Source organism: Dasypus novemcinctus, chromosome 15 (assembly GCF_030445035.2).
Source record: "Dasypus novemcinctus isolate mDasNov1 chromosome 15, mDasNov1.1.hap2, whole genome shotgun sequence".
Lineage (NCBI taxonomy): Eukaryota > Metazoa > Chordata > Mammalia > Cingulata > Dasypodidae > Dasypus > Dasypus novemcinctus.
In genome coordinates this window covers 56,763,750-56,791,103 of record NC_080687.1, presented here as the reverse complement: position 1 = coordinate 56,791,103, position 27,354 = coordinate 56,763,750, and the positions used below count along the sequence as shown (strand labels likewise).

Below are 27,354 nucleotides of genomic sequence, written 5' to 3'. Positions count from 1 at the left end.
CTTAAACATCACCTTAAATACCAGTGTTCATTACTATATTCTTCTTTTCATTTCTTGAATTAATCTTTTTTTTTAAGGAAAACCTGGATATATAATGGAGGAGGTAGTGCTTAAAATTTAAAATGACTTTTAAAGGGGAGCTAGGTGTTGACAGAAAAAGAAGGCAGCAGTTCAGTTGAGCTAGGTGTGAGGTGTTGTCAAGGGATTCCTAAACTTTTTTGTTCCACGGACCCCTTTGCAAGTCAGGTGAAAACCATGGACCCCTTACTAAGTCCACACTATGCTGTGTATTATTTAATAAATATGTCACACCCACACCAACATGTCCCCACAAGAATAATGTTTCCTTGAATTTCAATTCAAGCTCATGGACCCCTTGTTAAGAAACCCTGTGTTAGATGCTTAGAGATAGAGGATGGCATGAGCAGAGCATTAGTGATGGGTAGCTAGATGAAGAGAAAGAGTTTATTATGAGAATAAATGGGAGGGATCTTAAACTAGAACCTAGATGAAGGAGGGAGGTTGTTGTTCTCTAACACGTGGACTCCTGGATCGTTAAGAGTTAGAAGGTGTCTCCAAAATTGAAGAGGTGAGAGGAAAAGAATAAGAAGAAGGAGAAAGAGAACTAGAAGAAAGAGAAGAATGAAAGAAGGAGGGAAAAAAAGCTTAATCCTTTAATAGAATTCACTTTTATTATTTCATTTTATATTAACTGTATTTCAGCAAAAATATTTTTCTGTTTGCATTTAATCCCACTAACCTTGTTACATTTCTGGCTAATAGGTTATATCCTCAAAGGTCTATAAATCATTTTGATTTAACATTGTGACACAATAAGCATTTCACATTTAACACTCAATAGTTAATAAATAGAGTCCTGGGTATTTGTACTCTTGTGGTTTAAGCATGTATCACAGTACCTATATTCTTATATCTAATTGCTGAACAGTGGTTCAAGTCATGGTTTTCTTTTACTGATAATTATTTAGTACTGTTGACAGGACATAGTAGAAATAGATACTGTTTAAAAATATAGCAATGTATTTCTTTCCCAAAGGTCATCTTAGCCTTATATAGTGCCTAAAACTTGTCCAATACATATGTATGTAGCTGAAGGGAACAGGAGAAGGAAAAGCTGATTCTTATTACTCTTTTGAAGTTGAGAATAAAAACAAAGGATAAGAGTTCAAAATTACTTATATCCAAGCCAGCTCTCTGTCATCAATAATGAAGTTATCTTTATCTCCATGAGTTAATTGTTTGTTATTCTGATTTAATAGAAAATGTTAATGTTTCTGAAAGAATATTTTCTTTTGAAGAAATAAAATAAATAATAAACTATTCACCAACCACAAAAATGAACATAGAAATGGATATATAAAAACTGTGCAGTTTTTTATTATACTTCAGACTTCTTATATTCCTCACGTATGGATCAGACTACATGTTTACAATAAAATATTTTTTCTAGATTTTGAAATTAAGATTTAAAAAATTATTTTTATCATTCCTAATGGAAGGAATCTATTTTATTGATCACATTTTTATTGATACATTTTATTAAAATGCATCAATTTGCAAGAAATCTAAAATTATACATTAGCATTGAAAATTATGATTTTTATCATTAACTTCATTATTTAGATTGTATTTCAAAATATTTCACTGTAAATTGTAAATCAAGTGCTATTGCCCAAAGGGCAGCTCTCACTCCTCTTATTTTACATCCTTTGAGGAGGCTGGGCTTATGCAGAATCTCCAGAGCTGGCTACTCTATTTCATTGCATCTTTTGGGCCACCACACAGTCTGATTACTCTGTTCACGATTTATCTGACTTGGTGTTACACCTATTCATTCTCACACAGGTCAGTTTTATTTGTTCGATTGAGCAAAAATAATTGAGTGCACAAATGACAACGTATTATTTCCGTGAATTTAAATATCAGTATCATTTATCCCATAATTCAACCAAAATAGGATTTCAACAAGAGCTTTCAATCCAGGTTTTCATATATTGTGTGCTTTTTAAGGCTCTGTTCTTTTTATTGTACATATTTGTGTATTTTACAACCATTCTGAAAACCAGGTGCAGAGAAACTAATCCTTGTTTCCAAATTTTTGCTCAATTTACCATTTTATCCCTCATTTAAGATACAACACTGAAACAGTGAAAGGCCATGGAAAGCACAGGGTCTCTTTATCAACTGCTTGTTAAGTATTTTAACCTGAAAACTTCTCATATGGCAGAGTACTCTAAGGAAGACCTTTCTAACCTGAAACCAGGATTTGAGCTATTTCTCACACTGTCAGGGTATAAAATACAATGTTTCTTTTGTTTTCTTTAAAATCTAATTTTAATTTGTTATATGTTATAATTAGTTACTAGTAAAGTATAATTCATTCCTGGATAATTTACTTGGAACTATGGAAATCAAGCATAGCAAGAATTTGACTTTTGTTTTTCTTAATAACTTTATTTCAAATTAAAAAAAATAGAAAAAGGCAGCTTAACAAGTTATGGTAGCATCACTCCTAAGAAGTTTTGTCCAGGCATCTTTATCTCATGTAATTCCAACTACTAACTCAATTTTTCCTCTAATGTTCAGAAAGATACACAGATGAAGACAGATTTGTTAAATGATATAGCCAAGGTCTCCTTATTAATGTAACCATGAAGAAGAGAAACAATGCTTAATCATATTCATATCTCACAAAACCAAACCCCATTGTTTTTGACCTTTAGCAACAATATAGTACCAACTTTGCTACAAAACATTATGTTTTGTTGTTAATTGTAATCTATAAATACATTAGTTATATTTTTCCCAGGTATCACCCCATTCTTAACACCTCATAGTAGAACATTCCTGTATTTATATTATTAACCACAATCCTCATCTCCCACTAAAATCATTTTTAAACATTCCCTATATTATCCCCCAGCTAGCTGTCCTCCAACTAATATTAATCTCCCCAGACTGCTCATTTCAGCCACATAAGACATATATTTTTATTTCTACATTTTGTAATAATATATTCATTTAATTCAGTCAATAATATAAATAGTTCATACTATGTTTTTAAAAAATAATTTGGTATATAGTATTCAAGTCACAGAATACTCATGAAACTAAGAGGGTAAATTCTCCACCTTCATAATCTAACCAGAGAAGTTATTATATATGGGATTGTCAATTAACAGTTCAAAGAGAGACTACAAAAGTTGAAATAAAAGAACAGTTCTTAAATGAACAAGTTTAAAACAAGATCAGGTACTTTGAAAATCATACAAAAAAATATGATCTTATTTGGAAGTTGTTTTATGCAGAGGACTAAACAAAGAATAATACCTGAGAGTTACTTAATAGCTTGTCAGTTTCAAAAGAATTTAACTTAAAGGAGATGATAAAAACTGATGCTCAGGAAAATTAAACAGTTATTTAGGATTTCTCAGTGAATGAGTATCAGGTAGTTAAGAGTCAAATTTTATTGAGTCCCTTCATTTTCAGTCTTGCCTCTATTGCCTTTATTTATTAAAGAAGATATATTAAAAATATCATTCATATTCTGTGGAATATTTATGAATGACTTCATAGAAGAGATAGGATTTAAACAATGCAAAGGATGAGAAGAATGTACATATTAGTTAATTACTTCTCAAAAGAACACATATCAGGTTTTTGTTCATTTACATACTCTTCTTTGAGAGTCATCAATGGCAATAAATAAACTATAAAGTTCTCCATGTTTTTTAATCTTACAGACAAGGATCTTTGCTCCTTCTAAATAGGATTCTAAATAATTGTTTTACATATATATCTGCAAATCACCATAATCTCTGTTTCTTTGTTTCCTACTTGTTGATCATTACAGGTATCTCTTTACATTGTTTATGCATATATTTCTCCTAAGACATAGCTAGGTTTTGACTAATGACTATATAATATCACCTATTCTTTTTTTTTTTTTTTAAGGATTTATTTATTTATTTCCCTCCCTTCCCTCCATTGTCCACTCTCTGTGTCCATTCACCGTGTGTTTGTCTGTGCTGCTTGCATTCTCATTAGGTGGCTCTGGGAACCAATCCTGGGACTTTCTGGAGTGTGAGAGAGGTGATCATTCTCTTGTGCCACCTCAGCTCCCTGGTATGCTAAGTCTCTTATTGTCTTTCCTCTGTGTCTCTTTTTGTTGCGTCATCTTGCTGCATCAGCTGTCCACATTGGCCGGCACTCTTGTGTGGGGAAATACTCCTGCACAGGGTGGCACTCCTCATGGGCCAGCTTGCCACACAGACCAGCTTACCTTCACGAGGAGGCCCTGAGTATTGAACCCTGGACCTCCGTATGGTAGACAGAAGCCCAGTTGCTTGAGCCACATGCATTTCCCATGCCTATACTTATTGAGCACTGACTGAGTAAACCACAGTGAGCACATAGCAGCATGTATGCACAAAAGCAGCAAGGACAGAAAGACGAAGCTGCGGTATGTCCATGAAGCCAGAGCAAAGTTCAAGACTGTGTTCAGATACATTTCTTACTCTTTCCTGAGTCAGGTCTGAAGGAGGACCAGGCATCATAGGCCACAACAGAGAATGGAAGCCAGACAAGAGTAGGACTTTTTACATGTCTACAGGCAGGGGAGGTCCACTGCTCTTATGCGGTTCTTGAGATAGTATACTGATTATTGGAAAGGAAATATGTTGTATTCTATTTTTGACTCTGACAAGGGCTTATTATCCATATTTTGTCTATCACCATCTCTGTGTTTTGGTTCCCTCATCCTTGTGACCAGAGATAAGAATACTCGCTCATAGAGTGAGTGGCAGGAAAAGAAAAACAGGTGTGTAAACAAGTGTGAAGATAAAAAGCTAAACTCCTCCCGTAAGTTTGACATCCATGGCTGGACAGTTTTGTTATCTTTATTTATAATAAATAGATGTCCAAATCCAACAATATGTTAGTTACATGTATGAGTTAACATTCCTTAATTCATTGAGCTTGAAGGCTTTGATAATCTAATATCTCATTGCCAAAGAGATCACCCAAACACATAAAACTGATCATGAAAATTTCCACAGTAGAAAGACTTTAATAGCTCTTCTTGGCATAAGAAAAGAATTTTAAACTTCTCAGGATGCATAAGATCCTTGTCAAACTGGACCCTGACTATATTTGTAATTTTATTTTCTACCATGCCTCCACACACTGATTTCTAACCATATTCATCTACTTGTCAGCTCCTAACCCTGCATACTTGTTTGTTCATTTATACTTTTGAATCTCTAGAGGTTACGACCAAACTGTCACCTTCTTATTTTTTTCAGCAGTCACAGCAATGCCTTGATATAGAATGCTTTCATTCAACTTGCTGGAAAAATAAGCTCAGAGCTATTGCAGTGTTTAGAACTAATGAAGTATTAATTATCCCACCTCATTTAATTTTCACATCAACACCACGAATTGGGAATTAGCATATTCTTCAAGAAACCGAGGCCCCAGGTGAGTTAACTTACTCAGGCAAGGTCTCAAAACTTTTGAGTGATACAGTCAGGTTTTTATAGCCTTTTCAAGAATCCAAATGTTCTTTCCATTAAACCGCACTGTGTTAATAACAAAATGCAGAAGTAGAGAGACCTCCAAACTTCAAAAATCTTTAAGCCATTCTGCTCATTTCTGGTTCTAATGTGTTTGGGAAAAAGACTCAGCATCAATAATCTTCTCTGGGGATAATATGTCCATCACTCATCAGATGTTCTTGGTCTGTGAATCAACACTGATGAGCTGAGCAATGTGATAAAATCAATATTCCAGTAACCCTACTGCTTCCCAACTAAGCTTATGGTGAAAACACTTATATCATTAGTTACTGTGGTAAGAAGAACATCAGTGTGGAATATGAGATGTCAAGTAGTGGAAAGACTGTTACTTTTTGTCCTAAGTTATTTCTTCACAATTTTTTCAAAAGAATAATCATGAAATTGAATTTCAGAACTTTATACAATCGCAGCTGTGAACAGCCGTATCTTACCTTAAGCTTATCCTCCATATGTGGCTAAGATGATACCACAATTTCTAGATTTGGACCTTGACTTTCTTCTGTTTTTCTCCTGAGTAATGTCTCTCATAGCTTTTTCTCGAAGTTTCTGTGAAGGGAGCATAAACATAAGAGTCATTAACAGAGTAGGATTTTATTTTAGCTGGGCAAAGCTCCTAAAAAAAATTCCCCTTTTATATTTAGAGTACCTAAAGTCTCTTGTCAATCAATTCATATCTGGGACTGTCTGAGAAGCTGAATATGTTTGTGGGCAAACTTGTAGTCGTATGACCCAGCAAGAACAGAAATAGAATGTGAACTCCTGACAAAGAATGGTAGCCAGACCTGCCTCTCTGGGCTCTCCATAGGCCTAAGTTAGCAAATCTCGTGGAAGCAGGAAGGGCAGAAGGACCTGCTGAACATGGGATTGGGAAAGGAAAAAAAATGTTTCTGGTCTATACGGTAAAGAAACCCCAGATGCTACATCCTGGCCCAGTGAATGACACACAATCAGGCAATCCATTCCTCTTACTATTGGAAAGAATAAAATTTCTAGGGAAAGAAGAACAAGCACACTGGACAGAAACTCGTGGAGCATGGATGATGAGCTCTCAAATATCGGGGACTTGCCTGCTTGCTCACTATGGCCTAACTCCTTGCATATTTATTGAACAGATGAATCTGCAGCTGCAGTTTTACCTGTTAGACTCAAAGCTTAATCTATAGTCTAGACCTGATTTTTCTCAAATTTTGCACCTAGATTTTCCACATATGACTACTCAAATTAGTGTTTCCTACTTTTTTGCTTGCATTTAAAAAAACCTTCCATGACATGTATCACTATTTAGATAGGCACTTAAACTAAAAAATGAATTTTTATCCTAGTCCTTTTCTTTGACTTCTACCCAATAATGTCAGAATGTATGCATAATGTTAGTATTTCTCATTTAGTACTCAGTACCCTGAAGGAAACACATCATATAGACACTAATGGCTGAAATCGTTATTTTTGGTAGGAAGCTTCTTCGTGCTGACAAGGTACCTCTGATACACCTCTGATTGCCTCTGAGACTAGAGAATTTTACCAAGTTGTATACCTACTGTAATTTATTGGTTAAAGGTTCCATTTACTGTATCAAACACATCATGATTGATATCCCAGATTCTCCACTTGCTTGCTGAGTAATCTTGAGTAATTACTTGAAACTCTCTATTTCCTTATCTGTTCAAGGAGAATACTCATAATAATAAACAAATATGTATTGAGTGCCTATAATTCTGGGGCATAAGAAGTGAAAAAGACAGCATAGTTCCTATTTAACTAAGTTTTGAATTGTGAGGAATAAATGAGAACTCATTTAAAGTATTAGCAAAGTGACATATATAAGATCTCTATAAATATTATCTTTATACTTTTATCACTAACTCAAATATCAATGACACTGAGATCTTAGGGTTATTCTCACTCACTTGTTTAGTTAGTCTCTCTTCAGTGACTACTATATATAGACTCCCTCAAGTACCCTGAAAATACTACTTTTGATCAAATAAAAGAAATTCATGGCCTGTTGTAAAATCCATTGATGACTCAATAGAAGGCCAAATGCTTGGTGTAGGACTTTTGATATTCAGTAAGTTCCACAAAAATTACTTAGCATCTTATATCCATCCAATATTCATGTATTCATTTATTCATTCCACAGGCAAGTATTTATCACCTGGTATGTGCAAGACACTTTGTTAAGCACCCAGAAACAAAGGGAGAACCTCTCTGGCAAGAGACTCCCTGCTTAAGGGAATACAGATGTGAACCAATCAATGATATAAGAGGTCACTTCCAGATGGGAGGCAGAAAGATGTAGAGACTATATGTAACCCACGTCTTTGAAAGGCTTGTTTGAGGAAGGAAGGAGACAAATAAGACTGAGCAAGAGAAGCATGAGAGATCAAGCAGAATTTTTAAGAAGGAAAAGATTATATCATATTTATAGACTTAGGAAAGGAAAAGCAAGAACAAGAGAATTGGTTGATGTGATAATATTAATTGGAGAAAATTGATGGAGCCAAGACAATGAAGCATATGGAAAAGTGTAAGATCAATTACACAGAAGGACGGATTGATTTTAAACAGGAAGAGGGATATCGTATTCTCTGAAATTGTACAAGAGAAGTATGATAGATGGGAGTGTAGATACATTTATACACTTAGGATAGAAATTTAAAGTAGTTCAAATATCGATCATCTAAATTTCTCTCTGAACATTTTCTTTGCAAAGGATGAAGATCAGATTTGAATAGGAGGCTTGGGGAAAATTTTTAAGGGTTGAAATAATCTCTGATGATATAAGAAAGAAATATGTCTGGGTCAGAGATTATTGAGATACACTAAGTCTCAGGTGAGTTGACAACTCTAAATTTATAGACAGACAAATCTTCCTATTTGGTAGAATTTCTCCATGGGTGCCCAGGGCCTATAGAATGATAGTATTAAAGTTCTAAGATTATGGGACATAAGTGCATTCATAGTCAGCTTAAAAATCAGCTTGAAAGCAATATATATATATATATGGCTTGATTCTATTCCAACCACTTACAAGCCATTTGTTTACCAAGAGATTCTAAAAGAACTTCACTTTTAACATTCCCAGGGCTCTTTCAGTCATCGTTCAAATGAAATCCATCATCTCCATTTATGACATTTGGAGAGCTCTTACACCTAGATTCTGTATATACTCTTGTCTCAATCGCCTATTGAGAATGTGCTAATAAGAAAATATCAACTCGTTACGAGTATAAAATGATACAAGCAAAGGGTGCCTTTGCTCATTAAGACCTCTACCAGTTTGTATTCTGATTAATACAATTTTATGATTAGATCCATATTTTCAGTACTTTATCACGCAAATACTGAAGGAAAGGATACCAAGGGAATTTTAACAGGTGTTTGTTCCTTTGTTCATTTGTTTTCAGATCTTTCCCCCAAAGTATAGGTTTACAATGAGGGAAGGAGGACAGCATGATACAAGAGTGAGGCAGTAAGTATGTATTGGGGATTGATTGGGAGAAGGGAGCATAAGTGATCGAGAGCAGAGAAAGGGGATGATAGGCCACATGACTTTACTTCCATTATAACTGCCAAAGCCACCATCTGTCATTTCTGACGACCACATCACCGCTATTCTTTAGATGGCAGCTGTTCAGAAAAATGAAAAAAAAAACAAAAAAAAAACAACTTGGAGTTTGGGAAAGACCAATTATGAATTTAGGAGTCTGAATTGCAAAAGAAAAGCTGGAAACGTGAATAAACAACAAGTGTTAATAAAGGTGGCACAGTGCAAAGATAAAAGGATGCACTGTCAGTATTTGCAGGCGCTGGGAAACAGAGACCTGCCGCTCAGGAAGGTGCTCAAATTTGGAGACAAATTTGGAAATCATTCACAAAGAAGTTATCTCTGATGTTCAAGTAGTGGATTCATACGTGATCTACTCCTGGAGCAGGGTAACACTAAAAGTAGGAATACAGTTTAATATAATGATTGAGAATTCTGGTCCTGGACTCCGACGATTTGATGTCAAGATATAGCTCCCTGAATTTCTGTGTTATGTCAGGAAAGATATTCAACATAGCTTCAGCTTGAACACTGGTCAATTGGAGATAATAATTGTACCTAATTCAGAGTTTCAGGGGATTAAATCGGTTAATGTATGTTAAACGCAGAGAAGATGCCTGACATTTACTATGTGCTCAGTAAGTGTTAGTTAATATTATTACAAATGTTATGGTTATTACTTAACATATGAAAGTTGGTGGGCTTGTCTTTCACCAGTTGCTGGTTCCTGAAATGACTATCATTCACAATCTTCTCCACTGGATATGTAGAATATGTTAAAAAATGTGAAGGGGGTTTCTAATGGCCTTTTAAAAATCACTAGTTATCGTCAGGAAAAAGAACCTGGTGAATGTTAGTATATTCACAGTCTACAGAAAATTCAATTCGGTGAAAAAAAAAAGGAAATTCAACATCAGTCTGGAACAACTGTCAGTTTCTAAAATTGATTTTGTGAGTGTGGGGTGATAATCTTTTACCCAAGTCTCCTAGTGCGAGGGCTTTACAGGGAGGTTGTCTGATAGTTAAGTCTGTTTAAAAGGAGATTTCTGTAAACATGCTAAAGTGCTTCCTGTCTCAGAGTAGTTCTTACTGAATGACATGGCATTGTACAGTGTGAGTTCCTGGAGCTTAAAATGCAGGAAGCTATAGATCATTCTTAATGAATAAATCATGTGTGTTCCTGCTGTCAATTCTCCTAACGCTTTTATAGAAGCCAAGTCTAGTGCTGTGGTAAACTATCAATAATTAAGACCAAACAGGTCAGCTATTTAGAACTTCGGTAAAATAGTAACATCTGTTCCTGTATATATTTCTTTCTTTCTTTCTTTTAAAGCACTGAAGCACAACATATTAAAAATTAACTCCTAAATGTACCATTTTTTAACCATTTTTAAAAATGTGAGAAATAAAATATCCACAAAAGTAAACTGCTTTTGAATAGTAAGATAACTCTGTTCTATAAGGCATTTAGCATTCTAATTATTCATTAAAATTGGATTGGATGCCCTATATTTAAAATTTAATTGCTTGCCATAACACTTTTGGCAATGTACCTAATATATTACTAGAAAAAAAAAAAGAAATGAGGTGGAAACATTAAAAACTAAAAGGGAAAAAGTGTTTCAGTGCTGAATCTTTTCAAAAACAATCTAAATCAGACATATTAACCTTTTTTGTTCTACTGACCCTTTTGCCAGTCAGGTGAAAACCACAGACCCCTTACTAAGTCCACACTATACTGTGGATTATTTAATAACTATATCATACCCACACTAACACGTCCCCACAAGAATAATGTTTTTTTTTGTTTTGTTTTGTTTTTAATTTCAATTCAAGCTTGGGGAAGTCTTAAGAAACCCTGATCTAAATAGACTGTTCTCCTTTGGAAGGGAAACAAGTATTATTATGGATGGATAAATCAAATACATAAGTAGCAGTTCGCACTCATTTCATATAAATTCCCATTCATTTTATACACATTCACTTATTTTTTTAAAGATTTATTTTATTTTTTTCTCTCCCCTTCTCCCCCCACCCCAGTTGTCTGTTCTCTGTGTCCATTCGCTGTGTGTTCTTCTGTGTTCGCTTCTATTGCTGTATTGTTGTCAGCGGCACCAGGAATCTGTGTCTATCCTTGTTGTGTCATCTTGCTGCATCAGCTCTCCATGTGTGTGGCCGCCACTCCTGGGCAGGCTGCATGTTCTTTCCCGCTGGGCAGCTCTCCTTACAAGGCACACTCCTTGTGCATGGGGCTTCCCTACGTGGGGGACACCGCTGTGTGGCATGGCACTCCTTGCGCGTATCAGCACTGCGCATGGGCCAGCTCCACACAGGTCAAGGAGGACCAGGGTTTGAGCCATGGACCTCCCATGTGGTAGATGGACATCCTATTCATTGGGCCAAGGCCACTTCCCCACATTCACTTATATAAGCAAAATGTAGTCTGTCTTTAAAGTCAGAGATGTATAATAGTAAATAAATAAATACAAAATAGCTGATTTCTTACTCACTTTAGAAGGTTTTGAATGCCTTCTTTCTTATTCTATTCAAAGCTGTAAGTTTGGCCAGCATTTGTTTTAGCTCTGAATTCCACCAAAATTTTTTCTTCATTTAGCAAGTGTCTATGCAAATCCTATACAGTGATGATAAAATAATAATTAGGATAGAGAGTTCAGGTAGGAGAGTAACAAGAGATTAAACTAGAAGGTTGAGCTTGATCCTGATCATGAATAGTCGGTCTTACAGGCTGAATTTAAGAGCTTCAATTTTTACTATAAAGCTAAAGGAGCCATTCAAGAATTTTACTTAGAAGTGATGTGCAATCAGGTATGCATTTTTAGAAAGTTTGCTCCTAGTGCGAGTTGAAGGTAGACATAATCAGATTGAAGTATCAAGATCAAAGATAAGGAGACAGGCAGCGTTGCAATAGGTAAACAATAAAGCATGGATTTCTGGGCTAAAGTGGTAGTTTATACTGATAATATATTGGTAGAGTGGACAGATTTGAGAGATCATTCAAGTATAAACTCACAAGGGCTTAACAATATAAGTAGAGAGGAAGAGGGAGAAGGTATGAGCAAAGCATGATTTTCTTCCCCAAGTAATTCTTCCTTAAAAGTAGAGAGATGCACCATTCATAAGAATAATTAAAAATTGACTGTGCACACCAGGAATAAATAACATTGTAAATAATATTCAGTATGTAAATATATGTTTATTTATGACTTAGTGCAAAAACTGTAAATGGTTAAGAACCTGCATTGGTTTCCTGTGACTGCTGTAAAAAATTGACAGAACTTGGTGACTTAAAACAACAGAAAGTCATTCTCTTACAGTTCTGAAGGCCAGAAGTCTGAAATCGGTGTCACTGGCCTGAACTAAACATGTTGGTAGAACCATGCTTCCTCTGAAGGCTCTAGAGAAGGATTCATTCCTGGCCTCATCCAGCTTCCGGTGGCTGCTGCCATTCCTTGACAGGAGGCTGCATCAATCCATCTTCCAGGGCAGTGCCTTCAAACTGCTCTCTGCTCTGGCTTCACATGGCCTTCTCCTATGTGTGTCTGTGAAATCTCCTCTATCTCACTCTTAAAAGGGCACTTGTTTTGGCATTAAGGTGGACCTGGAAAATCCAGGATAATCTCTCGATCTCAAGATCCTTAATTAAACTATCTCTGTAGAGATCCTTTTTTCCAAATAAGGTAACATTTAAAGTTTCCAGGGAAACGGACTTGACCCAGCGGTTAGGGCATCTGTCTACCACATGGGAGGTCCATGGTTCAAATCCCAGGCCTTCTTGATCCGTGTGGAGCTGGCCCATGCTCAGTGCTGATGCTTGCAAGGAGTGCCCTGCCACTCAGGGGTGTGCCCCGCGTAGGGGAGCCCCACAGGCAAGGAGTGCACCCCATAAGGAGAGCCGCCCAGCGCAAAAGAACGTGCAGCCTGCCTAAGAATGGAGCCGCCCACACGGAGAGCTGACACAACAAGATGACACAACACAAAGAAACACAGATTCCCGTGCCGCTGACAACAGAAGCGGACAAAGAAGAAAGATGCAGCAAATAGACACAGAGAATAGACAAACAGGGTGGGGGAGGGGGAGGGAGAGGAAATAAATAAATAAATAAATCTTTAATAAATAGATTAATAAAATTTCCAGTGATCACGTTCTGATATCTTTGGGAGTTATTATTTAGCATATTACATAACTCAAGTGTTTTATAGTCAAAACAGTGAAATGTCAAGATTGGTTAGACTTCTCTGCTCCAAACAACAAATAATAATCAATAAGACATGAAAAGAAAGAGCCAGAATGTTTTAGCTTAGTTGGAAAGAACTGAAAACAAAAAGGTAATCATTTTTGTGTCAGTATTTTGGTGATCATAAACTATTCAAAAACTAGTAGATTAAAAAAATCAACATTTCTGATTTTTCATGGTTCTTGAGTTTATCAGACATCTCTTCTAGTGTGGGGCATCTCAGCTGAGATACTGAATAAATGACAGCACAGGAGAGTGATTCTTGAAAGAAGGGAAATAATTGATATAAGTGACTACTACAAAGGCTTCAGCATTTTGCCTAACAGTTTTGCAACATAGGCAGGGGAAAAACAAAGCCTGGCTATCTCATGGAGGCATCGATCAGAGTTTGCAGAGATCAACTGGAGAAAAAGGAGCTCACTGACAAGGCTCTGAAGATTTCCAGAAAGGTTCACTTAAGTGTTTAGCTGAGGACCGATCTATTAATGTGAGAGAAAGAACTATACAATGATGAAGAAAGAATCACTGTACAACAGTGCAGTAGATAGCTCTCTGCAAAATATATGTGTAAAAGATAGATGCATATCACTATAGTAATGAAAGGGAATTGTCCTATAATAAAGATTACTCTGTACTTACCCTGACAAAGCCAAAAAGCAACCCTCAAAAGAATCTAAATGACCCACGTAATTGAACTGCATGCCATAGCCAAGTCCAATATTAGTTAAAGCAACAACAAAATCCAGCACACACAATATAAAAATTTCAATATCTGGCATCCAATCAAAAATTGCCTGGAATGCATGTAAAGAAATGAAAATGTTACTCATCCTCAGGAAAAAAGTCAGTCAATAGAAGTAGTCCTTCAAATTACAGAAATTATGGAATTAGCTGACAGACTTATTAAAAGAGCATCATATGTCCAAAAAGGGAGGGCAGAATATAACCATGATGAGAGAGAAATGGAAGCTATAAAAAAAACCTGCAGATAAAAAATTCAATATCTGAATTAAAAAGTACAGTGGAGGGACAGATAGATTTGAAAGTTTTGAAAGAAAAGTACAGTGAACTTGAAAATATAGTAAAGTAAGCTATGCAAAATGAATTCCAGAGAAAAAAAAAGACCAAAATAAAATAATGAAAGAAAGAAAACATCAATGACATTTAGCACAATATCAAGAGTTCTAATGTAAATACCACTGGAGTCCTACAAAGAGAAGAGAGACAGAAAATATATTTGAAGAAGGCTGGCCAAAATTTTTTCAAGCATGATGAAAACCATAAATCCACAGACCTGAGGAGTTCAATGAAGCCAAGAAAAAAAGTTTTTATTTTTATTTTAAGCGAGGGCTATCCTAATCAACTTGTTGAAAAGCAGTGATAAAGGAAAAAAAAAAACTCAAACAAATGGAAAATGCACAAAACTTAAAAGCAGCCAGAGAAAAAAAGGCATTTTGCAAAGGAGAACAAAGAAATGAATTAACGACAGATTTTTCATCAGAAACCATACAAGTCTGTGGAGCAAATTGCTACACTGTGAGTCATGGCAACACAGGCTCAGACACAACAAAGACATTCAGCAATGACTGCTTTATTACTTACACTGACAAAGGGTCCACATGAGCAGGGGAAGTGATCCCACTGCAGCTGGTCTCCCAGGAAGGTCAACTGCTTCGGTCAAGGTTGGTAGATGGTGACTCCACAAACCCTGCTTTTTGCCTGAGATGAGAGACCTGTGCTGATTCAGTGTTAAATACTGAGGGGGAGGAGGTCCTGCCACTGAGCAAAATGCATGTGTAGAGCAACTTTTGTGCAAAGTTTCTGCTCTGATAAGCAACTAGTGCTTGATCTTGTTTTGGTTTCAAATTATATGGTCAGGACAGAAAGGTATTGAAAAATGTGCACACAAAGAAAAGGGAGGTTGTAGGTGAGGGCTGAGAGATGACCACTGAACCTGTCTGACTACCTCAGCATAGCAGTGAGACAATGGAGCAATATCTTTAAAATACTGAAAGGGGGAAAAACTGTCAACATACACTTCTATATCAGTCAAAATTCTTTCCAAATTGAAAGTTCAATAAAGAATTTCCATACAAAAGGGGAGAAAATTCATCACCAACAGGCCTGCACTGCTATCACCCACTTTCTCTCTTTTTCAGGCAGAGAGAAAGTGATAACACATGAAAATATGGAATTACCTAAAAGAACAGCCAGGAAAGGTAAATATATGGGTGAGAGACAAGAAAAATTAGAGTAAATTAATCATAATGTAAGCAGAAGTCAGGAACCAATAAAGATAACCATAGAAATGAATGGAAAAAACCTGAAAATAGTAAAGAAAAAAATAATGAAATTAAATTTGGTTCTCTAAGTATATCAATATGATTGATTAAACTGTATTCAGATCACTCAGGAAAAAGGAGACACTAATTGCCAATGTCAGGAATGAAAGGGGTGATATCCCTAGAGACTCTCCAGATAGAAAAAGAATACTAAGTTAACATTTTAAACAATTTTAAGCCAATAAATTTAACAGTTTAGACAAAAAGGATAAAACCCCTGAAAGAACTAAACTGCTAAATGCCATTCAAGAAGAAATAAATGGCACAAATGCCTGCATATCCATTAAATACACTGAATTCATAATTAAATATTTCCATCCCAAATACTCCAGGATCAGGTAGCTTCACTTGTGAATTTTTACAAATATTTAAGAATATCTAGTACCAATTCTTCACAAATTCTTCTACAAAAATAGAAAAGATGCGTGTGTTTTGTCACTCATTTTAGAAAACTAACATTATCCTGATACCACAGCCACAAAATCCTTTCACGAAAAGAAAATTTCAGTCCAGTATCTCCCAGAAACATATATGTGAAGATATTTTAAAACTTTCTAGGAAATAAAATCTAGAAATAGAAGGACATTATGGAAGTAGAATAATGTTCTGTGTTCTTCACCTTCCCCCTTTCCTACCCTCCCCCCCTACATCTTAATCTCTGGGAACTATGATTGTGTCACAGAACATGGCAAAAGGGACTTTGCAGATGTGACTAAATTAAGTACCTTGAGATGGGGAGGTTTTCCTGGATTATTCCAGGGGTTGGGGGCACAATATAATCACAAGGGACCTTAAAAGTAGAAGCAATAGAAAAAAAGTAGGCAACAGAAAAAGAAAGGAAGATGTGACTATGGAAGAGAGATCAGAAAGATGCAACGTTGTTGACTTTGAAGATGAAAGGGAGCCACAAGCCAAGTGCTGTGGAGGGCTGCAAGAAACAGAAAAAAGGAAGGAAACAGATTCTCAGAGCTTCCAGAGAAGAACAAAGTGCTTTACTTTTAAAGTACGGAATTACAAGGAAATATATTCATGTTGTTTTAAGTCACTAAGTTTTTGGTAATTTGTAATAGCAGTAATAGAAAATTAATACAGATACGTTATCATGCTCTAGTGGCATGTATTCCAGGAATGCCATATTGGTGTAACATTCAAAAATCAACTGTTGTAGTTTTCCATATTCACAGACTGAAAGCAACAACAACAGCAACAAAAACATGATCCTCTTAACAGATAGAGAGAAAGCATTTGAGAAATTCAACACTCAAAACTTAAGATAATATTTCTCTGCAAACAAGAAATAGAAGGAAGCTTTGTCAACTTAATATATTTACTAAATATCTGCAGTTACTATCATATGTAATAGAAAAATACTTATTTCTTTAACTCCAAGACTAGAAATGAAACAAGGATATTTGGTCTCACCACTTCTAATCATCATTGTGCAAAAACATAAGGGAAAAAAAAGTCATAATTTGGAAAGGGAGAAAAATACATAGATAATCTCATACAAATAGACTAAGCAAAAAGAAAACCCAGTAGAAAGTTGGTCAAATGATATGAAAAGAAAAAACATGGAAAATGAGATAAGTAAGACTAATGTGCATATGATAAAATATCTCATACCATTAGCAAACACATATATGCAAAACAAAATAAAATGTGATACTTTATCACATTCTTCAGTTAGGCACAAATTTAAAAAAATTTGGCATGTGTGTGGAGCAATAGGAACTCTTATGAAAATTGTTGATACAGACTGATTATCAGTATCTTGTAAACATTGAAAATATTTACATTATATCTAGCTTTCTACTTTTAGATATTTCTTAAGACACTAGCATAGGTGCAAAAAGTAAGCCATCTTCATGATGATTTATTGAAACTTTAGTTTAGTTATAATAGTGAAAAATTGTAATTATCTAGATGCCGTTCAACAATAAAATGGGTAAAGCATATATTATTGCTATACATTACAGATGGACAGCAATCAAAATTAATATTTATATCAATGTGGACAAATCTCAGAAGTATAATATTGAATGCTAAAAAACAAGATTAACATAATATATGCATTATTAACCCACTTATGTCATTTTAAAATATTGAAAACACTACTCAATATTATTTATGGTTTCATTGATACAGAGTAAAATAGCTTAAAAGACTCATCAGAATGACAATCACAAAATTCCTGTTAACTGAATACCTCAGAAAGAAATGAACAGAGGTAAAATCAGGAAAGGATAAATAATCAAAAGATTATTAAAGGATTCATAGCAATTAGAGTAAAATGTTAAGGTATCTTAAGCCTGTGTAGGTTTATAAAATGTTGTTTATAATGTTTTCTCTCTTGACTTTCTACTATCTTTAAACTACATAGTGATAAAGAAGACCACACTGAAGATAAACTGCTAATGTCTATATCAATTATCTTGAAGTTTGCTTTAAAATTTTTTGTTATAGCAATAAAATAACTCATAGCAGTTTACAATGGAATTACAAAGGATTGTGTAGAAGATAAACCTACTCTTATTTAATCTATTTTTTAACTGTTGTAAGAGACAGATCCTACTAAGAATTGTCAGACTGTAAAATTTTAACCCTTCAGTACAAATAAGTAAATTTGACTAGATTAAATTTATGTCATACATTGCGGGCATGATCTTTTGCCTTCTGCCTATCTCTATTTGCATGGATTTTAACATCCTTTTCACACAATAGGTTTGAATCTTCCTTTATCCCATAAATTTGTTTTTTGCCTGCCATATGAGCAAGGCAACCTGTTTACATATAAATGTCTTATAGACAATTATTTTAATACGACATATTTTAACGTGAAAAAGTTCTCTGAGTTCTAGGTGCTTATCTAAAACAAACTTACTCCAAGGCTGTGATGGAGGGACACTTTTAAATTGAAAAGACACTTTCTTCTAAATTTTATAAACATAATAGCCATTGTTAAGGAATTACTATTCTAGAAACCAAAAGATGAGTCCATGTGACACACATGTATGCTTATTTACTTATGTATAGTTTCTCAATGTGTATCAGTTGCTATTGTTTCATTTGATAACCAGTGATTATACTATGTTCTTTAACATTTTGGACTGGGTTTTATGTTCTTTTTATCTGTAACTTTTCATCTCTAAGCTAGAGATAATAATATTTATTTGCTTTCAAAAAGGACTCTTACTGTAGTACTTGTCCTTAGTAAAAGGAGCAATAAAAATTTTTAAAAGGAACAATAAAAGCAAAGTGTGAAATTATTCTTCAGGCATTCATTGAAGAATTCAGGTCCCTTGACCTTTAATTTAGTAGCAACATATACAAAATAAAATTAGTTTCTCAACTGGGCAAATTTTAATGTGTTTTGAACCAGTAGGTAAGATTCCCTCTACTTTTAGGTTAACAAAATTCAAAATTCAAAACCTTAGGCAGAGCTCTTAATAACCTAAATTGATTGTGGATCTTTGTAGTGAAATAAAAATCAGATAAATTTTGCATGGCTTGAGGTTTCATTACAAAGTTGGTTGCACTCAATTACTGACAGTTACTACTCAATCACACATCATGTTATAAATTCATACCTCTTTTTCCACAGACAATATCAGTACCTCCGAGAGGGAATTAAAGAAAAACTACTTTACCTGTAAGTCTTTTTTTTCCTTATTAAAGAAGTTGTGGATTTATAGACCAATCAAGCATAAAATAAAGGGTTCCCATATATCAACTCATCAGGGTTGCATACTACTAAACTAATATTAATTTCCTATCAAGTGGAGAAGATATTCAGTCAGTTAACACAAACGAAAGACGTCATAATTGGGAGAATCATTATAACTATAGAGCCTTGGAGATAATGAATGATGCCATTTCCAATGGGCATGTAGAAATTAATTTCATTTTTCTTCTAAAATTGCAAGTAACACGAATAAGGCAATCAATGTTATTTAGCATATCTGATTTTATTAGATATTCAGGAAGAAAGAGCATAAGATATTTGCAAAAAATAAAATTTCTATGCATGTATTAAGAGATTAAGAACAATCTTAGCTTTTATAATGTTTATTCATTATGATGTGATTTAATCTTAGAATTACTGTCTTGATATTTCTGGGAAAGAATACACATATGTATACATTCATATTCTGAAGAGAAACTAATAATCTACTGGCCTGAGACAGACAATTCTGATACAGAAATAATCAAATATGGTAATTAGAGAAACAGAGATGGAAAACACACTTTTACTACTTGTCATTTTCTTCCAGAGTCATGCTTTTCAGAGTTCTAGGGATTCTGCAGTTGTTCTTAGGTTTCTAGCAAGGAAGATTAGCCTTTAAGGTGCTCTGCAACTATTTATATATATATATATAAATATATAAAGTATATATATATACTTTGTTCAATATTTCATTTGAACAAAGTTTTTTGCTATTCAAAATATTTGAAATTTTGGAAACATGAGGTGGGAAGTTTGTTGCCCCTGTGGCAATCAAGCACTGATTATAAGCCATCTTTAGATGCCGGTGCCCAGTGGACATGTGAATACGCTGGGAAAAGAAGCAATAATCATTTTAGACAACGTGCATTCCAATTAATCAGGATATTTCAAAGTGATTTAACTGGTGGTCTTAACATTTTTCCAGGCTTATCTTGCTGTCACTGTACAGGGTAGAGACCTACCTAACATTTGAACAAATTCTATAATGCAATCCTAGGTGATAATACAGGCGTAGCAAATGTCTAGAAGTCTGTCAAAGCTGCCCTGCAGATTCCAAGTTGGGGAATGAGAATTACCTAAGAAAGTCTTCAACACACTAAGGGAACATTGCCCTGATAGTCACATGTCCTTGATGAAATACAACAGAATCTGATTTCTGTCACCCTTGATATTAGACAAAAAGTTAATGGCAGGCCATACCCTTTCCAAAGAAAATGTTTTCTTTGTTACAGTCCAGGTTTGCGCTCAGAGCCTTTTATGACATTGGCCTCTGGTCAGGAGTTCTACATTTCTGTGTTACTAGTGAAAATGTGTTTTGAATACATGTGGGCCCTATCTGCCTCCTTATCTGTCCACCAAATTTTAACTGTCAGGGACCTCTATGCAGGATGTGAGTTCTGTTGGTAACACCGAACCTGATCCCTTATGCTACGGCCAGACCACTGACCATGTCAGGCTGGTGTCTTGGCCCTTCCAAAACCCTGAAGCCTTAAGCAGAAAATTAATAAAGGCATGAATTGCTTTTTTATGTACTGTATTCGAGGTTTACGAGAACACCTCCCTGGATAATTCAAACTTAAAAATAATAAAAAGTAATTTAGACTACGAAAATGATGCTAGACAAAAAGGAAATTCAAGAGATTTTCTTATTTGAGTTCAAAATGGGTTGTAAAGCAGCAGAGACAAATTGCAACATCAATAATGCATTTGGCCAGGAACTGCTAATGAACATACAGTGCAGAAGCTAGGAATGGAGATCCAATTATCTAGAAAAGATCTATGGAGGACTCTCTTGAATTGCACAGAAGACAGAGAAGTTTTTTGAGAATTTTATATCAGCAGATACACTTCCAGTCTCCATTGAAAAGGACAGAGATGGAATGAAATGGGAGAAGAATGACTTTAAGAGAAGGAAAGAGATATTGATGCAGAGGGCTTGGCCAAAGAGATGTCCTGGTGTTCAGAGAGGGTGGGGCCACCACAACAAAGAGTTCAGAGAACAGAGCACTGAGCCCAGAAGATAACTTTCAGGGCTTGAAATCTATTAGAATTTGCCCTGCTGTGTTTCAGATTTGCAAACTTTTTTTTTTTCCTGCCAGTTTTCCCCTTTGAAAAGGGAATGCCTATCCTATGCCTGTCCCTCCATTGTGTTTTGGAAGCAGAAAATTTATTTTCTAGATTTCACAGTCCATTGATAAAAAGGAATTTTACCCCAGAATGGCCCATGCCCCTCACTGATTTAGATCAGAGTTTGGGCTTAAGACATGGTGTTGAATGGCTTAAGAATTTTGGAATTTCAGAATGGAGTATTTTGCATGTTGGAAGGACATTGATTTTTGGGAGGACTGTTAGGGGCTGAATTGTGTACCCCCAAAAGATTTTTTAAGTCCTATTCTCCAATAATTCAGAGTGTGACTTTATTTGGAAGTAGGATTGTTACTGATGGAATTAGGTAAGTTAAAATGAGGTCTTACTGAGGGAAGCAGATGTGTCTCAAGTAGCTGGGCACCCACCCACCACTGCATCCTGGGTTCATTCCCGGTGCCTCCTGGAGAGGATGAGCAAGACTGCGAGCTGACGTGACAAGATGACGCAGCGAGATGACACAGCAAAGCGACGTGGTGAAGAGACATAATGAAAGACACAACAATCAGAGAGTAGAGGTAGCTCAAGTGATTGGGTGCCTCTTTTCCACATGGGAAGTCCTGGGTTTGATTTCCAGGACCTCCTAAAAAGGAAGACAACAGAGAGCAGTCAGCGAGTACAAACAACAAGGGGTGTGGGGGTCGAAAATAAACTAAAAAAAATAAATCTTAAAAAAAAAAGAGGACATACTGGAGTAGGTTTTGTTGTTGTTGTTGTTTTCCAAAAGACTGGAAACATGCTAGCCATTTTAGAAAAAGGGGAATCTATTGATAAGAATTAGATAGCTAAAAAGATCAGAAGGAAGAGTAGAGAATAAACCAAAAACTTGAGGCTAAACTTGTAAATAAAGTCTAAAACTATGTCTGAGATAGGAAAATGCTTTTTAGGTCTGCCTCTCAAACTAAATGCCCAGTAATCAATTTAACCATAACTACTTCTATTATTGCTATTATTGCTACCAGTACTGATATTACTTCTTCATGAAAAATATAATATTGCTCTCTACCCTGCCTCAAAGGCAGAACACAAATTTTCATTTCTACATAGTGGAAAATGACTTTTCAAGTGATGCTTTTTAAAAAAAATATATAGACAAGTTATTTAAAGATTGTTAGAACTATGAATACACTATATTTCCCATATAGTTGACCTCTTTTGCCTATTTCTCCATTTGTAAGTAGGGTTTGTTTATCAAATTTATATTCTTAATTTAATTTGCAAGTTATAGAATATAAGACCATGACAGAAATAAACCAGGACTGATTATTCCCCAAAGATTTATATTTTGATCTGGGAACAGTTTGTGATTGGACTTTGTGGTGCTTCCCTTGTAAGAAGGTGGCATATTTTCAGTTGTCTGAATCTTGAAGTTATCATGGCAGAGGAGGGCCTTTCTTTATGAAAAAGTAGGTAAAAAAGGAAGGTGACATCTAACTATTGAATAATCAAAGAATGGGCTATACTAATAGCTGTCACTTTTTGGCCGGATAAATTATTAACTGCATTGCTATTTAGAGACCCTTTATTACATGGGTTTTGATGGGACCCGAAAGTGGGGAGCATATAATTACTAGTTTCACTCTCTGAAGGTTAGCTTTTCGACCTATAACATAGTCTCAGCCAAGTAGATCCTTCCAATGGGACGCTGATATTTGAAGGAGTGATCCAAAGACACAGGAAAAGTTTGCGTTTATTCACAATGCCAGAGATTGAGTTGAGATTTTATTGGTCACAGCAGGGAGTATCATCCTGGAGTTTTATGAAAATTTAATAAGTTGACATATGTAAAACATTTAAAATAGTACTTTGCTTATAAAGCAGATCCTAGGTAAGTATTTATTATTAAGTGAAAGGCCATTTCAGGCTTGACCAAAGTTGGATGTAAGAGCATTTTACTAGCCCAAGGACACAGAATTTAAATTAGTCCTTGCTATAGTAATTTTTATGCTATGTACTTTAGCTTGTATTTGCTTGGGTGTGACATATATATATATGTAACTATTTTATTAAATTTGATGTTCACATAAAACAAGTCCCAGTACAATTTGCAGTCAGTGTAACTCATTTCCTCTTGCAAACCTCATTGTGTGATTTTTCGCTTTGGATTTCTTGTGAGTTTTGGGAGTACATTTGTAAAAACCAAACTATACGCTGCAACATATAGGCAACTTCATTCTATCAGTTCTCTAATTGGGAAAGAAATAAGAGCTCTAAGCACTAAACCAAATGCAAAATGTGGCAAGTTACCTATCCAGATGTTGCTGATACGGTCAATTTATTTTACCATAACTAGCTGATTGGAGAAAGTTCTGGAGGATTGTGCCATGCTTCAGGAAGTCCAGATTGGGGAGTGCTGTTTTCTTAGTGCACACCATCTATATTGCATTACATTTTGCTCTTAGGGTTTGTGGAATTAAGTGTGCTAGTGTACTGCCAAAGTATAAGCTCAAGTAAGATAAATATGTTTTATCTCTCTTTGTCTCTCATTCTCCACCTTTATTTTTTTTGACGTATATGAGTGGGAAGAATTTTTTTTTTGTTTGTTTGTTTTTACTTTTCTTGTATTTATGAGAGAAAAATTTAGCATCATTAGATAAATTCTAAAATTCTTCTCAAGTTTCATACTACCTAGTAGATTACTCATTTCATTGTTAAAGAAGCTGAAATCCAGAAATGGTAATGACTTATCCAAGCTCATATGCATAATAGATGGCAGAAATGTGACTAAAATCTGGGCTTGATGCCCCAGCTAATGTGTTTTCACAACAGTCATTTATGCTGCCTCTTAAAAAGAACGTTTTATAGCTTGCTAATGCTCATCATAAAGGAGAGGAATTTCAATAAGTCATCTGATTTCCAATTATACCTTTGACTCCATTAGTAATAACAACTGATGAATCATTCCTAGAAAATAAAGCACTATAGGCAAAGCTCACAAGGCCCCTAAAGTTCCTATTTCTCAATGTTGACGTGGATATATTATGAAAATTATTCTTCTAATTAGTGTCTACTTAGTGTTTACCAAAGTTATGTGGTAAAGACCCTATAATGATTTGGATATTAGGGTGAGTCCAGGTCTAACAAACATGCCCAAGTCATGTTGATGCAAGTTGCATGAATGGAGACATTGTTATCAAATAAAGCATAACCTAAGGCCATTATTTAAATTTTTAAACTTCTCATTTCATATTGTTGCATAAATGCCTTTTTTTGGTAATTACTACAATATCAATTTATTTATTTTTCAGCAGATGTGAAAAGCATTTGCTATATGCAAGGCAGGATTTGTAAGAACAATATTAGACATTTCTGATAAATATCAGTTAAGTAGTTTACACTGATAAACTCCAATTGACCTAAGGGTCCATTGCAAAACAGCACTTGCACTTGAGCTCACTTAAATATGTATAAATTTCAGTGGCCCAGTTTCAGAGATGAGTCACTCTGAATAAAACAGTGTAGTCTTCAAAATTAATTTTAAGTTTAGCCCACTTCCTTTATTCCTGTTCCTTGAATGACACTAAGATATATACAGTTAGCAATTAAAGTCTTGGACCCTACCCCCCACCACCTCCCTTTGATCTTTCACCAAATGTTTACTGTAGATTTTCTTTAGATAATCTATACCACATTAAAGGGCTTCCTGTTTGAGTCTGTGAATAATTTTTTTTGTGAATTGCTATTGATGATAAGTATGTTTTCTGCACTTATTAATATAGGTTTTCTTCTTTTTATATTTTATAATTCTGGCAACTTACATGATTGCATCTGGTCAACTTTCATAAATGTCCGTGTCCACTTGAAAATATATATTGTCTGAAGCTTCTGAAAATTTATTTGTGTGTGCGTGTGTGTATAAAATTAAGACATTTCGTTTATTGTGCTATTCAAATATGCGTCCTTACTTTTTTTTTTACTACTTGATCTATAAATACTGAAGAAAATGCAGTAATATCTCTATATTTGTGGATTTGTTTAGTTATCCTTTTAAATATGTCATTTAGTTTCACATAGTTTTAGGCTGTTTATAAGTTTCATAGAAATTTATCAATGATGTATTTCCAGGTTAAATTGGACTTTTTATCATTATGAGATATCCTTCTTTATCTATATGAATATTTATTGCTTTAAATTCTACTTATTAAAGTATTTGTGTAGTTATGCCAGTTTTAATTTGATTGTGGTTGCATGGTACCATCTTTTTTTACATTCTCTCTGTCTTTGAATCTTTATATTTGATACGCATCTTCTGTAAGAGGGATAATGTTTTATTGCTTTTAATCCAACTGGCCATTAAATTGGTGCTTCAGTCCTTTTACGTTCAATATAAGTTTTATATATTTGGATTTAAAAACACTATAGTTTTCAGTTTGTCCAATATGCCTTTGTTCCTTTGCTTCTTTGCTCCATTTGTGTCTATACTTGAATGAGCCAAGTTTTCTTCTCAATATTTTTGCCTCCATTTGATTGCTTTATAAATATAATCTTTTATTATTATGTTAATAGTTCACTAAAATTATGCAGCACTAATCCTGAATTTATAGTGTTCTATATTAAAGTCATAATTTACAGCTTCCTTAAAAATGAAAGTACCTTATAACATGGTGATTTCATTCTACCTGCCCCTTTCTATTATGCTATTTTTTCATGTGTCAAAATTTTTCATGTATTTTAGAGTCAAACTGTATTAAAAAGAATTTTCACTTTGGTTTTACTGTATGGATGATATTTTATGCTCCAGTTCATCAGCAAGATTATTCACTTATCTATTTTCTTGAATATATTAATTTCAGTAATTTAAAATCCTGTCCGATATTCTAATATATGAATCAACTTTGAATATTTAATATCATTTGATTTTTTTTCATTGTCCTCAGTCACCCATTCCTAGTTTTGGCATGTTTGGTAATATTTTATTGAATAATGGAGATTTTCTGAAAATTAATAAGACGATGCATGGTTTTACATTTCTTCAGAGAGAATTTTATTTCCTTCTAGTCAGAACTTAATTAAAGGCAGATAGATCTGACTTCATCAAACAGCTCATGCTCACATTTCTGACATCACAGGTAATAGGACAGGTGTGTTTACCAAGTCCATTCTCCTTTGTCATCATCAAGTTTGACTACCTCAAACTACGGATAAGATCATACCATATTCCTCAGAAACCCTCCATGGAACCGTAGTTCCTTCTCTGTGCTTCCTCAAACTACATGTACACATATTATATTGAAGTTCTTATTTTATATATGCCTTATCCATTGGACTATACTCTGAGAAGACAAAGTTCTGTTTCTTATTTATCTTTGCATTCACTACACAAGAACCAAGTACCACAGGCCATGGCATTTTAATTTTTTTCATACATCTTTTTACTTTATATAATTTTTATAAAATTTATATAACAAAAATCTAATTATGAGACATATTTGAAATATAACATAAAAGATCATTTGCCTTACTTATATCAATCATTCTTCCAAGATGAATTTCTTTTCCCTGACTTATGGTTAAGGCTGTGTGTGTATCTGTGTGTATAAATGAGAGAGAAAGGGGCGGGGGGAGAGAAAGAGAGAGAGAGAGAAAGAGAGAGAGAGAAAGATGAGGCACTCAAAATGTTTCGTTGTTGCTATCCTAAAAATAGAACAGTATTACATGTCTGACAAAGCTTCGTTACATATTATTCTGAAAATGTACTGCAAGGATACAGTGAGTAATAATTTTATTCTTGCCTTTTCCCAGC

At 34.7% G+C, this 27,354-nt stretch overlaps 1 long non-coding RNA gene across 1 annotated transcript in view; it reads right to left on the bottom strand.

Annotated features, from left to right (window-relative positions):
• The window catches only part of LOC131273425 (uncharacterized), a 129,851-nt gene extending 123,502 nt beyond the window's left edge, over positions 1-6,349 (bottom strand). Inside the window, exons 1-2 of the long non-coding RNA XR_011645753.1 lie at positions 6,244-6,349; positions 6,029-6,143 (exon numbers count right to left, since the gene is read on the bottom strand). This is a non-coding gene — a long non-coding RNA (uncharacterized lncRNA). The remainder of the gene's footprint in view (positions 1-6,028; positions 6,144-6,243) is intronic.
• Positions 6,350-27,354: the final 21,005 nt, after the last annotated feature.